Source organism: Leucoraja erinacea, chromosome 12 (genome assembly GCF_028641065.1).
Source record: "Leucoraja erinacea ecotype New England chromosome 12, Leri_hhj_1, whole genome shotgun sequence".
NCBI classification, from domain to species: Eukaryota; Metazoa; Chordata; class Chondrichthyes; order Rajiformes; family Rajidae; genus Leucoraja; species Leucoraja erinaceus.
This window is the reverse complement of record NC_073388.1, coordinates 27,765,502-27,782,916: the sequence shown is the minus strand read 5'-3', so window position 1 is coordinate 27,782,916 and position 17,415 is coordinate 27,765,502.

Here is a 17,415-nt window from a genome sequence, read left to right as displayed (position 1 = left end):
CCTTTGTCCCCCTCTGTGGGACTGGCTCGCACCTCCTGTCAGAAATATCCTTCGACTTTATGTAGCGGCAGATTTTTATATCATTCAAGAGATTACTCCCTCCAGCCACTAAAGAGACTACATGGTTTAAGGACAATGTTGTAATACGCATGTGAGCTCTCCATGAGACCTTCAGAGCTTCTTCCCAGATAAATCTTCATAACACAGTTTTTTGATTAATAGTTTCTTTATTGTTGAAGAAATACAATAAGAAACACATCCGACTTTCTTCTCCGACTCGTACACTTTAATCTTCATCAAACTCCAGCACATTGCTTTAAATGTTAGAAAACCCCTCATGTCTTAGTTAATCTTCACATAGTCGAAGGGTATACCTTCGCCATGTAAATCCGAGCTAAACTAAAAACTAAGCTTCTGCGTAAGAAACCCTTCTACGTAATAAATCCCACCCACATAATAATGGGCAGTCTAAAATTTAAAGACAAATGCCATCATTAAAGACACACAAAATAAGACAAATGGCCACTACAGGCAGTGAAGAATGGGAATGGCATGTTGGCCTTTATAACAAGAGGAGCTGATTATAGGAGCAAAGAGGTCCTTCTGCAGTTGTATAGGGCCCAAATAAGTAAGTAAGTAAGTAAGTTTATTGGCCAAGTATTCACATACAAGGAATTTGCCTTGGTGCTCCACCCACAAGTATCAACATGACATACAGTAACAGTTACGAATGACTCAGAAAACACTAAATATTAATAATAATAAAAAATTAATGATAAAACAACATTGATCAAGCATGTGAACCAGCAAAATACCAGATCAAAGGGAGGCTACAGATTTTTGGCTGTTGAGTAGAGCAACTACTCATGGATAAAAGGTAGACAAAAGTGCTGGAGAAACTCAGTGGATGCAGCAGCATCTATGGAGCGAAAGAAATAGGCAACGTTTCGGGCCAAAATCCTTCTGTCGCACCTGGAACGACTGCTTGGGTCCTTGGATGGAGTCGAGGGGGGAGGTAAAGCGACAAGTGTAGCATCTCTTGCGGTTGCAAGGGAAAGTGCCCGGGGAGGGGGTGGTGCGGGAGGGAAGGGAAGAATTGACCAGGGAGTTACGGAGGGAGTGGTCTTTGCAGAATTCAGACAGGGGAGGAGATGGGAAGATGTGGCAAATGGTGAGGCCACGTTGGAGGTGGTGAAAATGACAGAGGACAATTTGTTGTATGTGACGGCTAGTGGGGTGAAAGGTGAGGACTAGGGGGACTCTGCCCTTGTTACGAGTGGGGGCATGGGGAGAGAGAGCAGTGTTACGGGGTATGGAAGATACCCTGGTGAGAGCCTCATCTATAGTAGGGGAGGGGAACCCCCGCCCCCTGAAGAATGAGGACATTTCCGATGCCCTGGTGTGGAACACCTCATCCTGGGAGCAGGTGCGGCATAGACGGAGGAATTGGGAGTAGGGGACGGAGTCCTTACAGGAAGCAGGGTGGGACGAAGAGTAGTCTAGATAGCCATGGGAGTCAGTGGGTTTATATTGTATGTTGGTCAGAAGTCTATCACCTGCGATGGATATAGTGAGGTCTAGAAATGGTAGGGAAGTGTCGGAACTGGTCCAGGTGTATTTGATTGCCGGATGGAAGTTAATGGTGCAGTGGATGAAGTCAGTGAGTTGTGTGTGGGTGCAGGAGGTAGCACCGAAGCAATCGTCGATGTAGCAGTGTCTACCTTCGATTTTCCAGCATCTGCAGTTCCATCTTAAATTCTTAAATACTCGTGGATAAAAACAGTTTTTATGTCTGGCTGTGGCAGCTTTGACAGTCCAGAGTTGCCTTCCAGAGGGAAGTGATACAAAGAGTTTGTGGCCAGGGTGAGAGGGATCAGAGATGAGCTTGCCTACTATTCCGCTTCCTAGCCCTTGCTGTGTACAGTTCATCAATGGAGGGAAGATTGCAGCCAATAACCATCTCTGCTGATCGGACGATTCGCTGCGGCCTCCAGGTGTCGTGCTTGGTGGCTGAGCCAAACCAGACCATGATAGAGAAGTTGAGAACAGACTCTATGATGGCCGTATAGAATTGGACCATAATTGCCTGTGGCAGATTGTGGTTCCTCAGCTGCCATAGGAAGTACATCCTCTGTTGTGCCTTTTTTACTGTGGAGTCGATGGTAGCCCCCCCCACTTAAGGTCCTTGGAGATGATGGTTACCAGGAATTTAAAAGACTCCACAGATGTGACTGTGGTGTTGTTGATGGTGAGTGGGGTGAGGGGAGGGGGAGCTCTCCTAAAGTCTAAACCACACCTGCAGTATTGTATGCAGTTTTGGGTCCCCTAATTTGAGGAAGGACATTATTGCCATTGAGCGAGTGCAGCGTAGGTTTACAAGGTTAATTCCCAGGATGGCGGGACTGTCATATGCTGAGAAAATGGAGTGGCTGGGCTTGTATACTCTAAAGTTTAGAAGGATGAGAGGGTATCTTTTTGAAACATATAAAATTATTAAGGGTTTGGAAACACTAGAGGCAGGAAACATGTTCCCGATGTTGGGGGAGTCCAGAACCAGGTGCCGCAGTTTAAGAATAATGGGTAAGCCATTTAGAACAGACAAGGAAACACTTTTTCTCATAGAGAGTGGTGAGTCTGTGGATTTCTCTGCCTCAGAGGGCGGTGGAGGCCGGTTCTCTGGATACTTTCAAGAGAGAGCTAGATAGGGCTCTTAAAGATAGTCGAGTCAGGGGATATGGGGAGAAGGCAGGAATAGGGTACTGAATGGGGTTGATCAGCCATGATCACATTGAACGGCGGTGCTAGCCATCGCCTCCTGCAGCCAACCTTGAGGGCGCAGAACAAAAGACCCCAATGGGGTTTCTTATCTGCCCCTTTGTGCAGCATCTGCGGCCATCTCCCTCAATCTTCATCACCACAGCTTCCCTCTTCGGGCAGGTTCCTGGTTCTGCGGTGGGCAAGCCAGGTCTGCCTTTGGCATATGGTCCTGGGCTTCCCTTTCCATGTCGGCCCATCTCCGCGCAGGAAGGGCCTAGCCTGCCATCGGGATATGGCCATGGATCGCTGGACTTCTCTCTCCAGCTGGGTTCCCGTCTCCATGGCAGACGGACCAGGCTGTGCCGTCGGGATGGGCTATGGCTCACTGGGAACGAAAATCCTTGCAGCAGCATCACAAGGGTCTCGACAAAGACAAGCACACAAAAATAAATTATACACAAATTACACAAAAATCTGAAAGAAAGAAGACTGCCAAAAAACAAGACATTAGTGCAAAAACATTATTAGAAAAACATGTCCATGGTAGTTCAAGGGGTGATCGTTGTTAAGGTAGGATTCATGTTGTGCATGTTGATACCTCTTAAATGTTGTGCATTTCCAGATTGCACATGTCCAGATGCCTCTTAAATGTTCTGACTGTTCCTGCCTCCACCACCCCACCTCTGGTTGCACATTCCAGATACCAGCCATGGCAGGTATCTTTGTATGATAAAGTAACCCTCAGATCTCCTGAAAACCCTAAACCTCTCACATAACATTTCTTTAGATTTTTTTTGTCATTAAATTATTAGTGAACAGTGTGTTTGTGATATGTTCAAATTCAATGTTGGGCACAAAAAAAGTTAACCATTACAGCTACGAAGATTGCAGATTTTGACAAATTTTCCTTCACCAGGATGAAACAAAATTTGAACTTTTGGGGGGCAAGATAAAGGTGAAAGCAGGAAGTTGTCAAAAAACTACCAATATTCCAAACCATACAAGGAACGATCCTTAATTATTGCATAAACCACTGAATTGATGAAAGACATGAAGGAACTGGAAGAAAGAGATTATGAAAGTGCAAATAATTAAGTACATCGGGTAAGATATAAAAACGTTTTAAAAAGCATGAACTTCATAGGAAGAAGTTTGCATTTATGTAAAGTTGTACAATTATATTAGAAGTAAAATGATACTCAAGGGTAATATGGGAGCTTTGAAAAACAGATGGGATAATATTATAAATGATAGAATGAAATGGCAAACTTGTTGAATAATTACTTTATGAGAGTCTTCACAGCAGAAGAGTTGAATGATATAGCTGACATTTTGGTATGAAAATAAGGTTACTATACTTGGAAAATAAAATAAATCAATGTCTGGAACTCAATAAGATCAATGTATATAACACAACTGAATTGAATAATACTGAATTGTTAGAAGTCCACAAATACAAAATACCAGATAATTTTTGTGCCGTGATTTCAAAGGGAAATATTGAGGAAACTGAGAAGCTTTAGTCATAAATGTCCAAGGATTTGGGAGTTGGTACTGTATATTACAAATACATCTTCATTATTTGAAATAGGTTTTGAGAATGGAATGTGGCAATTATAGATCTTTTAGCTGAGGAGGTTTAATTTAGAGAGTTTAGAGACACAGCATGCAAACATGCTCTTCAACCCACCAAGTCCATGCGACCATTGATCACCCATTCACATAAGTTCTATGTTGTCCCACTTTCTCATCCACTCCTTATATACCAGGGGCAATTTTACAGAGGACAATTATCCTATAAACTCACATGACTTTGGGACGTGCGGTGATACTAGAGCACCCGGAGGAAACCTACGCAATCACAGGGAGAATGAGCAAAATCCAATGGACAACATCCAAGGTCTGTACTGAACATGGGTCTCTGGTGCTTTTCTACCAGCTGTTCCACTGTGCTGCCCCCGTTAAGAGAATGTACAGTTAAAGTCTGAGAAACTGAGTGATGAGAGAAATCTGATATTATTAGAAAACACCAACATGGAATGGGTTTGCTGTGTTAAATGATAACAACATATTTTAAGAAAATAACTAGACGCAAAAGAGAATGGGAGTGGATATCATTCATTTGGGCTTCTGGATGGCATTCAACAATTTACAGATCATGGAATCTATTTGGAATTCTCAACCTGCTTTGAAAATTAGTCGGCAGTATTCGGTATAAAGGACATGTAGCTTTATAGGAAGAAAGCAACTAAGGTGATATAATGGGATTAGTGTCGGACACCAAGCTGTTCTCCATCTTTATAATAACTGCTAATGCAAAAGAGAATTATCCATCAATTCAAGGTCTTTAAAAAATAAATGTGCACAGAAGAGGAATCAATCAGTCTCTCAGTACACCAGAATTGAAGCAATTTTGAAATGTATCTGCATCAGCAGTCTGGAGTGTGGTGGCGCCTAATGGCAGCGGCTCGACTGCAGTCCGTCTTTTTTTTATTTTTGTCTCGTTAAATTTATGTTTTTGATTCTAGTTTTTATTATTTTTTAGCTGTGTATATGTGGGGGGTGGGGTGGGCGTGGGGGAAACCGTTTAATCTCTTCCCTGTACGGGGACCCAACTTTTTCCCTGTCGGGTCTCCGATGTCGTTGGGCCTAACATCGTGGAGCCGTCGGTGGCCTCCGGCCGGAACCAACCTGAGAGCTCCAGTCGTGGAGCCTGCGGACTCATCATTGTGGGGCTGGACGACTTCGGAACGGGAAGACCTGTGGTGGCGCAACTTGACTTCAGAACTTCGGAGGCTCCGGCCACAGGCCCAGTGGACAGGAACATCGGGAGCTCGCAGGTCCCTGGTGGGAGACCGCTTTTTGGAGCTCCCGTAACGGTAACTTCTCCCGCTGGAATCGCGGGGTTTAAATGACTCGGAGCGGGGCCTAACATTGCCCGGCGCAGCTTAAATGGCCGCGGGACTTACCATCGCCCACCGGGGGCTTTAACATCAGGAGCCCCACTCACGTCGATGTTGCAGTTGGACTGCTGGACCCCGGGAGAAGAACAAAGGGAAGAGATAAGACTTTTGCCTTCCATCACAGTGAGGAGGTGTTGGAGATTCACTGTGATGGATGGTTGTGTAAATTGTGTTAAGTGTGGGTTTTGGGCTTTATTGTAATGTTAAGACTGTAGAAATGCAATTCTGTTCAAACCAAGCTGTTTGAATGACAATAGAAGGCATTTTATTATTATTTTTTTTTAATTTATTATCAAGATCTATTGACATTTAATGTTTTATTTGGACGAAAATATTACATGTTTAGGAACACTTAGTTTTTTTTTAATGCTTGTTATTCATGATCTTTGCCATCTCCTTTGAGTAAAAGAATGTCTGAAATACCTTCCTCACATATAATACAAAAGAAGTAGCATCCTGATGGTTTCTAAATGCCTGTAACAATATGTTTTCTCCCACAAATTGATTTTATTCTTCACTGTTCACTTGCCTCAATCCATCTCTGCTGCTGTACTTCAGTGGTATGGTGCTAAGTGCTGCCTATTAAAAAACAACACTAATTTCTCCCTATCGTCAAATCCTTTGGTGCAATGCAGGTTGAAATGGTATTTTAGCCGCAGTTAGTTGTCAACCTTGCTGTGAATTCCATCACGCTATCCACACACTGTGTGCACAGAGCAATGAATTCCACAGCTCACATGTTTAACAGACATTGTGCAGATTGAGTGACTGCCTGTGCAGCAAAAAGAAATATTGATCCTCGTGACTTCTGATGCATCTTTGCCTTCTTAAGTAGTGCATGTGGGCTGATTGAATAATCATTGGGATTACCCAGGGGGAATATACAGTAAATCCCCTGATGCAGCCAGTCAGCAAAGAGGCTCACAACTTCAAAAGCAGTGTAACCGGGTTTTCAGTGTACAGGATTGCTCCAGGCTGAATAGCTACAGGCAAAGCAACCAAAAGAGAAAACTACAGGGTTTTATTTAAGAAGTAACTAAGCATTCAAATCTATAAACAAAAATATTAAAAGCAGATAGATATTTGTGAGAAAGGGCATGTTAACTGATTCTGGATGAATAGTAGTGTATTTTGTATATCTGTGATCAGAAACAGTTGAATTTGAAGATGTTCCAACATATCATCAAAGATTTAATTGTAGTATTTTTTGTTAAACTGAGAATAATTCTTCAAAGTACGTGGAAGAGAGAAATTTAATCAGGATAGGGATTGTTTGTGACTTTTCAAATAGATTTTCACCGGTTTTCATTCAGTAATGTTATGGGAATGCATTTTCTTTTCTTCCAAAAATAAACATATTCATAATTTTATGATATATACAAAACAAGAAACAGTGCTAGAACTCTTCTGACAATCTCAGCGTTTATAGATTAATTGGTATTATATTCTGTAGGGTTCGCAAACTCTCCTTATAGCAAACACAATTGCCACTCATTTCACTTTCACTTGTTCAAGATGCGGCTCCACCAGACTTGCCTCCAATGTCCCACCATGAAAGGACCCTAGACTGTGGTTTTCCCTCACAGAACCTTGACATAGGATGCACCAAGCTTCAACGTGTTCCTCAGCATGTACTACTGCAGTCTGGAATGGGCCAGTCGGCAACATTCCCTGATGAAATTATCCTGTATGCTATCTTGTAGCCTGTCTTTTATTGGTCTGTTTTGAAAACAGCCAATTAGTCCTAGGCCTGATGCTCATGTCACATTTGATACCCCATGACTCAGAGCTGCTGTGGATTTGGAAGCAACGGCAACAAAGAGCAGCAGGAGAAAACACTGATTGGCTCTAGCCCAAGTAGGAGGAGCGAAGTCAGTCAGAGGGGGGAAAACAGTTGAAAATGGAGGAATTTGGTTTGTAAATTGGTAAATTAGGCAATTTATCAGTCAATATAAGCAAGACGGTTCTTAGCAAGCAGCAGCAGCGAGTGAAGTGCCCTGTGAGTAAAGTGTGAATCTTTGGCTCGAGAGCCTTCGGCGAGGAGAAGAGGCTACGCAAGAACGCTGGAGAGGGAGAGATGAAAGAAGGAGAGGTACTGGAAGAGAGAAGGTGGGTGACGGTGAACAAGGGAGGGAAGCATGGAATGCAAACGTCCCCAGGTGTTGAACCTCTTGTGAACAGGTTCACCCACTCAGAAGCTGTCGGGTCAGAAGACGTTATCACACCGAGCGGTGGACCGGCTTGCGAAGCAAAAAGGGCTGTTGAGCCAAAACCAAAGAGGCCAACATCAGGCAACGCCATTGTAATGGGAGACTCCATTGTAAGAGGTACGGACAGGGGTTTCTGCGGCAACAGACGGGATGCGAGGATGGTGTGCTGCCTTCCTGGTGCCAGGATCTAGGATGTCACGGACAGAGTGCAGAAAATCCTCAAGGGCGAAGGTGAACATCCGGAAGTGGCACAAAAGCATGTCGGAAAAAAGGGGATGAATATTCTGCAGCGTGACTTCAGAAAGCTTGGAAAAATGCTGAAAAGCAAGACCTCCAGGGTTGTTATCTCTGGTTTGCTTCCAGTTCCTCGTGCTGGCGAGAGAAGGAACAGGGAGGTACCAGACCTGAATGTGTGGTTGAGAAACTGGTGCATGGGGCAGGGATTTAGATTCTTAGATCACTAGGATCTGTTTTGGAGTAAGAGGGAACTCTACAAAATGGACGGATTGCATCTTAACAGGTGGGGGACCAGCATTCTGGCAGGCAGGTTTGCCACTGCTAGACGGGTGGTTTTAAACTGAATAAGGGGGGTGGGGTGTCAAATGGGATAGTTAAGGATGGAGTTAAAGGGAAAGGGTTTCTTAAATGTGTGAGCGTGGAAACAGAGGGGTGTAAAATGAAGGTAGAAGCAATAGGTAGCAAGGTGAAAAGTAAAAGTGGCAGGCAGGCAAATCCAGGGCAAAAATCAAAAAGGGCCACTTTACACCATAATTGTATAAGGGGTAAGAGCATTGTAAAAACAAGCTTGAAGGCTTTGTGTCTCAATGCAAGGAGCATTCGTAATAAGGTGGATGAGTCGAATGTGCAGATAGCTATTAATGACTATGATATAGTTGGGATCATGGAGACATGGCTCCAGGGTGACCAAGGCTGGGAGTTGAACAAGGCAGGGATATTCAATATTCAGGAGGGATAGACAGAAAGGAAAAGGAGGTGGGGTAGCGTTGCTGGTTAGAGAGGAGATTAACACAATAGACAGGAAGGACATTAGCTTGGAGGATGTGGAATCGATATGGGTAGAGCTGCGAAACACTAAGGGGCAGAAAACGCTATTGGGAGTTGTGTACAGGCCACCTAACAGTAGTAGTTGAGTTGGGGATGGCATCAAACAGGAAATTAGAAATGCATGCAACAAAGGTAAAACAGTTATAATGGGTGACTTCAATCTACAAATAGATTGGGTGAATCAAATTGGCAAGGGTGCTGAGGAAGAGGATTTCTTGGAATGTATGCGGGATAGTTTTTTAAACCAACATGTAGAGGAACCAACAAGAGAGCAGGCTATTCTAGACTGGGTATTGAGTAATGAGGAAGGGTTAGTTAGCAGTCTTGTTGTGCGTGGCCCCTTGGGCAAGAGTGACCATAATATGCTTGAGTTCTTCATTAGGATGGAGAGTGACATAATTAATTCAGAAACAAGGATCCTGAACCTAAACAAAGGTAACTTTGAGGGTATGAGACGTGAATTGGCCAAGATAGACTGGCAATTGATTCTTAAATGGTTGACGGTGGATATGCAATGGAAGGCATTTAAAGACTGCATGGATGAGCTACAACAATTGTTCATCCCAGTTTAGCAAAAGAATAAATCAGGGAAGGTAGTGCATCCGTGGATAACAAGGGAAATCAGGGATAATATCAAAACAAAAGATGAAGCATACAAATTAGCCAGAAAAAGCAGCCTACCAGAGGACTGGGAGAAATTAAGAGTCCAGCAGTTGAGGACAAAGGGCTTAATTAGGAAAGGGAAAATAGATTATGAAAGAAAACTGGCAGGGAACATAAAAACTGACTGCAAATGTTTTTATAGATATGTGAAGAGAAAAAGATTAGTTAAAACAAATGTAGGGCCCTTGTAGTCAGAAACAGGTGATTTGATCATGGGGAACAAGGACATGGCAGACCAATTGAATAACTACTTTGGTTCAGTCTTCACTAAGGAAGACATAAATAATTTGCAGGAAATAGCGGGGGACCGGGGGTCAAATGAGATGGTGGAACTGAGTGAAATCCAGGTTAGCCGGGAAGTGGTGTTAGGTAAATTGAATGGATTAAAGGCTGATAAATCCCCTGGGCCAGATAGGCTGCATCCCAGAGTACTTAAGGAAGTAGCCCCAGAAAAAGTGAATGCATTAGTGATAATTTTTCAAAACTCTTTAGATTCTGGAGTAGTTCCTGAGGATTGGAGGGTAGCTAATATAACCCCACTTTTTAAAAAAGGGAGGGAGAGAGAAAATGGGGAATTACAGACCAGTTAGTCTAACATCGGTAGTGGGGAAACTGCTAGAATCAGTTACTAAAGATGGGACAGCAGCACATTTGGAAAGTGGTGAAATCATTGGACAAAGTCAGCATGGATTTATGAAAGGTAAATCATGTCTGACAAATCTTATAGAATTTTTTGAGGATGTAACTAGTAGAGTGGATAAGGGAGAACCAGTGGATGTGTTATATCTGGACTTTCAGAAGGCTTTCGACAAGGTCCCACACGAGAGATTAGTATACAAACTTAAAGCACACGGTATTGGGGGTTCAGTATTGATGTGGATAGAGAACTGGCTGGCAGACAGGAAGCAAAGAGTAGGAGTAAACGGGTCCTTTTCACAATGGCAGGCAGTGACTAGTGGGGTACCGCAAGGCTCAGTGCTGGGACCACAGCTATTTACAATATATATATATTTGGACGAGGGAATTGAATGCAACATCTCCAAGTTTGTGGATGACACGAATCTGGGGGGCAATGTTAGCTGTGAGGGGGATGCTAGGAGGCTGCAAGGTGTCTTGGATAGGCTGGGTGAGTAGGCAAATGCATGGCAGATGCAGTATAATGTGGATAAATGTGAGGTTATCCACTTTGGTGGCAAAAACAGGAAAGTAGACTATTATCTGAATGGTGGCCGATTAGGAAAGGGGGGGATGCAACGAGACCTGGGTGTCATGGTACACCAGTCATTGAAAGTAGGCATGCAGGTGCAGCAGGCAGTGAAGAAAGTGAATGGTATGATAGCATTCATAGCAAAAGGATTTGAGTATAGGAGCAGGGAGGTTCTACTGCGGTTGTACAGGGTCTTGGTGAGACCACACCTGGAGTATTGCGTACAGTTTTGGTCTCCTAATCTGAGGAAAGACATTCTTGCCATAGAGGGAGTACAGAGAAGGTTCACCAGACTGATTCCTGGGATGTCAGAACTTTCATATGAAGAAGACTAGACTCGGCTTGTACTCGCTAGAATTTAGAAGATTGAGGGGGGATCTTATAGAAACTTACAACATTTTTAAGGGGTTGGACAGTCTAGATGCAGGAAGATTGTTCCCGATGTTGGGGAAGTCCAGAACAAGGGGTCACAGTTTAAGGATAAAGAGGAAACTTTTAGGACTGTGATGAGAAAAACTTTTTTTACACAGAGAGTGGTGAATCTCTGGAATGTTCTGCCACAGAATGTAGTTGAGGCCAGTTCATTGGCTATATTTAAGAGGGAGTTAGATGTGGCCCTTGTGGCTAAACAGGTCAGGAGGTATGGAGATAAAGCAGGTACAGGATACTGAGTTGGATGATCAGCCATGATCATATTGAATGGCGGTGCAGGCTCGAAGGGCCGAATGGCCTACTCCTGCACCTATTTTATATTTTTCTATGTTTCTATGATATATGCTTTTCATAAGGAACCTGCTTCATTGTGGTCTCCAATGTAGTCAATATGATTCTCTTCATGCTACAATTCTCTCAGCCAACATAATTCACCAATATACAGCCAATACAGCCCAAATGACACATGTTAATATTTTACATTCTCCTTTGCTGGGCCACATGCACAAATCATATCACATCAGTAAGCAAATCCCAGATCTCATTATTGAAGTGGTAGGGCACAGCTGTTTTCAGTGGTGTGCAGCTTATCCTGACATATCTTGAGAGGACACAACATTTATTTCTGCATTGCTTGAATGAATGGGGATTTTCACACCTTGAGGAGACAGCTGGAACCCTCCTCAGATTGGTGAGAAGCAAATGTTCTGCAGTTGCGTTCAGTTGAGTGTGGTTCCGTCTGGTGGATAAGAAGCAACTGAAGGTCAAAGCTAAATAGAAAACCCATGATTGAAGAATAAATGCAAGTTGGCAAATGTGCAGAAGATTTAGAAACGTGCACAATACAAAGATCACCTTCCAGACGGCCCCTCTGTGAACAGTAACACCCTTTGATAATAAAGATCTATAACGTAACCTTGAACAATGTGGGACAGTTCCCAATTTTTAGGTGTCCTCTGTCAACAAAGCGAGAGATTGATTATGAAATTAATTAAATTTACCATCATCTTCAATAGGCCAACACAGCTTTGGCAATCTGGGAAAGAGAGAGTTTGAAAATCAAGATCTCAAAACCAGCACTAAACACAGTCTACCCTAGAAGTGAGCCTGGCCTCCTGTAAGATTCAAAGGCATGGACCCTTGAGTGGGAAAAATGCACACTAGGTTTGTCCAAATAATCATCCAAATTCTTTGAGGAACAAGGGTAAAAATGTCACCATTCTCTCAAGGACCCACAGAACTCTAAAAACAAGTGGGCTTTTTTTTTGGAAACCACCATTCTATATTTTAGTATTTTTCTGGGGTCAACCAATTAAAGCCATGAAAAAACTATTTGCCCACTATTTTTTCTTTAATGTGATGTAAATAAATAAATCTTGATTTGAGGCAATAATATACACCTGTTATAGCACTGAATTAACTGATCTGTAATTTAACCCCTTTAAATGCCTTTGATATCTCTGAAGGCATGTCAAATAAAGATTTATTAACCTATTGCAGGTGCCAGAGTAGTATCTTCTATGTTACAATCTGTTGGAGAATATTCAGGAGTTATAGAATTATGTGTCAGAGTCATACAGTGTGGAAACAGGCAGTTCGGCCCAACTTGCCCAGTCTGACCAAAGTGCCCCATCTATACTCGTCCCAGTTGCCTTTGTTTGGCCTTATCCCTCCAAACATATCCTATCCATGTACCTGTCTAAATGTTTCTTAAACATTGTGATAGTACCTGCCTCAACTACCTCCTCAGGAAGCTCGTTCCATTACCTACCACCCTCTGTATAAAAATATTGCCTCTTGACTTCCTTAAATCTTTCCCTCCCACCTCTGTGGATAGGAGAGATTTATTAAAATAAGGACCAATCTTTAAAATGCCAAAACAATCTGTTCTTCAAGTTAACATGAAAGGATAATTTAAGGCTATTGATACCAATTATCAGGTGTGGGGCATGCTGATCAGCACCATTGTGGACTATAACTTAATGAACAAATTAATTGGCCCTCGTAGAAGCTTCATGATGAGATGAGTAAAAACATTAAGTTGCCATCTCATGTATGAACATATGATTAAAATCATAACCCTGTTACTCAAGGCAGTTTAACTGGTCATTTAAAATTCTGCTGTTTGTATATCGAGGGAGGTCCCTCAATAATATAACAGAAAATCATATTTTGGGTGCTTAGGTTCTGTCCTCAGAAGCTTATTAACAATCTATTTGAATTAGTTTGTCCCTCAAAGGTGTTTGAATATTTAGAAGTGTATTGACAGCTATAGTATGCTCCCACTGTAAATATATAATTCTGCAAAGTTATCTGTCTGCACTGAAAATGTTAAAGCTAAGAAGGTAATCATAGCCATTGAAAATGTAGTTGTTTATCGTTGTTTTTAGCATTAAAAATATATAAAACTTAATGCACCTTGAGTTTGGAGAATCTACCAAGAGGGTCTCCAGTAATGTTTGTTTCTCCTGAAGAATAAATGCTCCTAATGAAGCAGTTTCTGAACTTAGTTCATAAGTCACATCATAGTCCTTGGAATTTCAATGCTGCTGATCATACTGTTAGCCTTTGCCAGGTAAAGTAATATAATTCTGCACAAAATTTGGAATAGAACATAACTTGGGTGAATGGATGAATGGATGAATATTAGGCCAAATATCAATATCCCATGAGACTCAGTTTAACAGCCATCGTGTCTCATTATCATCTTGTTAAAATCATCTGACATGCTTTATATCTATGCCCTATGCTAACAGTGCCCATTCTGATCTAAGATCTAGCCAGTGGCTTTGTGATTATTTTTACAGGCAGAATGGACCATGTGGCTACTCAACCACTTCAGAAGGCTTTCAATTCTGCAAACATCTCTGAATATCAGACATATTTAGTAAACAAAAGGACACAAAATGCTGGAGTATCTCAACAGGCCAGACGCTATCCCTGGAGAACATGGATAAGGCAATGTTTTGGGTCAATACCCTTCTCCAGACTGATTTTATGGAAGGAGAAGAAAGCTGAAAAAGGGGAGAGGCCGGTCAGTGCGTGGCAGGTAATAGGTTGACACAGGCGAGGGTGTTATTTTGACAAGGGGATAATTGGAACAAAAGCTAGTGATAAGAACAGGAGGTGTGAGACATGTTTGAAGAGTTGCAAATAATGAAGCTGGGGGATGAAAGTAATAGGAGGGGGTTGGGAGGTGGGGTTGCATGGGAGAAATAGGTAGGCGTCCAGGAGGGGCTCAGGGGAGAGAAGGGAGGGAAGAGAGGGGGGGAGTGTGGGGAAGAAAAGAGGGGAGCACAGTTACTTAAAGGTTACCTAGAATTGGAGAATTCAACATTCGTACCATTGGCTTGTAAGATACCCAAGCAGAATATTTAGTAACTGTTCCGACCTCTTGTGCATTTCATGCTTCATGCTGCATTGAGAGATAAGAATAAAGGGCTCTCTGCTCTTACAAGTTAATATTTACTTATTAATCAATGTTACCTTAAATGATTGAACATCCCTAAACCTGCAGATGCTGGAAACACTCAGGAACTAGCTGTGAAAAGATCTCTGCCCTTAATCTATTACATATAATCCGTCAATTCTATTCGCCCTTCCCACATCTCTACAACTTAAATCTTACTTGTTTTGGCTCTTTCCTAGTTCAATTGAATGCTTTTCGACTTGAAACATAACTTTGTTTTTCTTTCCACTGATGCTGATTTACCTGCTTTGTTTCCAACATCATCCATTGATGCTGATTTTTATCCTGTCAGCATTATCACCAAACAAAATAGAGTTAAAAGAAATTAAAATGCTCTCATGTGCACCTCCCCCATTTCCGGCCTTCTCCAGATAAATAGAGAAAGATGCCCTTTGTTTTCCCCCCATTTTTTCACATCCAATACAATTCCACGACCCTTCTGCCAGCTTACAATTCCCCACCTGTCCAGCTTTCCCTCCCCACCACTTTATGCTTTCTACAAGGACTATTTCTCCCCAAACCTCCTTGGTTTGCCCATCACTCCCCACCCTGCCTTTGTCTCCCCAGGCACTTTCCCCTGCAACCTCCATCCTCATCAGCATCCAGTGGTTCAAACATTATAATAATATTAAAAATATTATTTAAGTTCAGAGGAAAGGTCTCAGTCTGAAATATAGACTGCCCATTTCTCGCCAAAGATGCTGCCTGACTCATTGATATCCTCCAGCAGATTGTGTTTTGTTCAAGATTCCAGTATATCTGCAGCCTGTGTCAATATATCCATACAAAACGTTTTCAAATTTTTTTTTACATTTGAAGGACAGTCTTTGAAGAAGAAATTGAAATTCTATAACAGAATGCAATGTTTTTGTCGACTGCTGTACAATAATTTTTACCAGAAAACAGATAGCAGAGAATGATCAGCAACACTGACTGTGAGAAACAATATTGCTGTTTTACATGCATATGATTTAGTTATTGGTGATGACCTTTGGGTGCGCAACAGTGACCTCAATCAATGTGCAATGTACGATTTACATCAGACACAAGAACGTAAGAAGTATCATGAATATGGAATATGAACGTCTGCTCCAAGTGAGTTAAAGGGCTAGAATCCCTTTAAACCACTGCCAAAGAGTACAACAGAGAATACACATTATGTAACAAGCATCAGTGATAAAGGCTAATTACTTACAATGGGAAGTTTAAAATAAAAGCCTATCCTTCTTGTAATGGATTGATGTGGAAGCAAATTAGTTACTTTGAGAGTTGTTGGTGGAGGGAATGGGGACATAACTTCCACCAGTTGAGGGAAGATCTGAGACGGACACCTGGAGCTGGTGCTGCAGGATTCACAGTGCTCACCCCTCTCCACATAGCAAATAGGATTGATCCATTAGATTGAAATTGTGGAAATGTGGATTGTTCAATGTCAATCAGTTCAGGCAGGGATGTCCACTTCAGCCTTGCCTGGGGCAGGATTTACCACTTCAGTTAACTCTTGCTTTCAAGACTTTCACCTCTCCTTTAAGTGCAAGGAATACCATAATATTGCAGCAATTGCATTACACACCACCTGCTATTCCATTTCAAGTTACTGTTGCACTCTCAGATTCCATTATATTTAAGCGCATCATGCCCCTGGAGGGCTCTGAAACAACTCCCTACAATGGGTTATGCACATCCTGAGTTACTGCTTGTTTTCAGCAGTCAGTTTACAGATAAAAGAAAAAATATGTTGCGCAGCAGATCAAAATGTAGTATTACAAATTAGAATTTGAGTCCAGTTTCCTAGAACCTCTTCAAAGGCAGTCACTTTAATTTGAAAACGTGGTTGTGAGAGCAGTGATGAATAATGTCAGGTAGTCAGTAGACTTAAACCCAAGTGACCAAACAGAATGTCCTAAAAACTTAAGTGCATTAAGTAATGTTTTAACATTCTTTGTGGTAGAATTGTGTAACTAATGTGATCACTAAATGAGAATGGTACCAGCGGTGTACTTTTCGGTAATGAGAAGAAACTGCAGATGCTGGTTTATACCAAAGATAGAGACAAAGTGCTGGAGTAACTCAACGGGTCAGGCAGCATCTCTGAAAAAAAATGGATAGTTGCTGTTTTGAGATGGGATCTTTCTTCCTTTAAAAAACTCCATTGAGTCACTGCAACTTTGGTATCTTTTTGGATCATGTGCAGAGGTAAACTTATTGCGCTCTACCTGATGAGCACATTTTGTCCAAATTACTAAACAGAGTTGATACAATGTTCAAACAGGCATACACGTAACTGTAACTATGAAAACAGTCTATAAAATGCAAAGGAAGTTTGGCCAATGCATGATATTTATTCATCAACAGCAGGAATAATGGCTCAAGCTCTGACTAAGTGCAACTAATGTGATGATGAGTGGATTGAGAAATGCAGATTCTATGAAATGGGGAAACATTTGACACAATTGTGTAACTTCAGGGCAGCAAGATGTTATAGAAAGTAAGATCACACATGGCTAAACAGAGCATAACAGCAAGCCAAAGTAGAAGCAAACAATCAGTTTCCAAACAGATGAGGAACAATAACAGGAGATGTAGTGGGCCAGTTCCATAGGTCATGTCTAATGTCCATGATGGGAAGAGGTGAACCAGACAGTACCC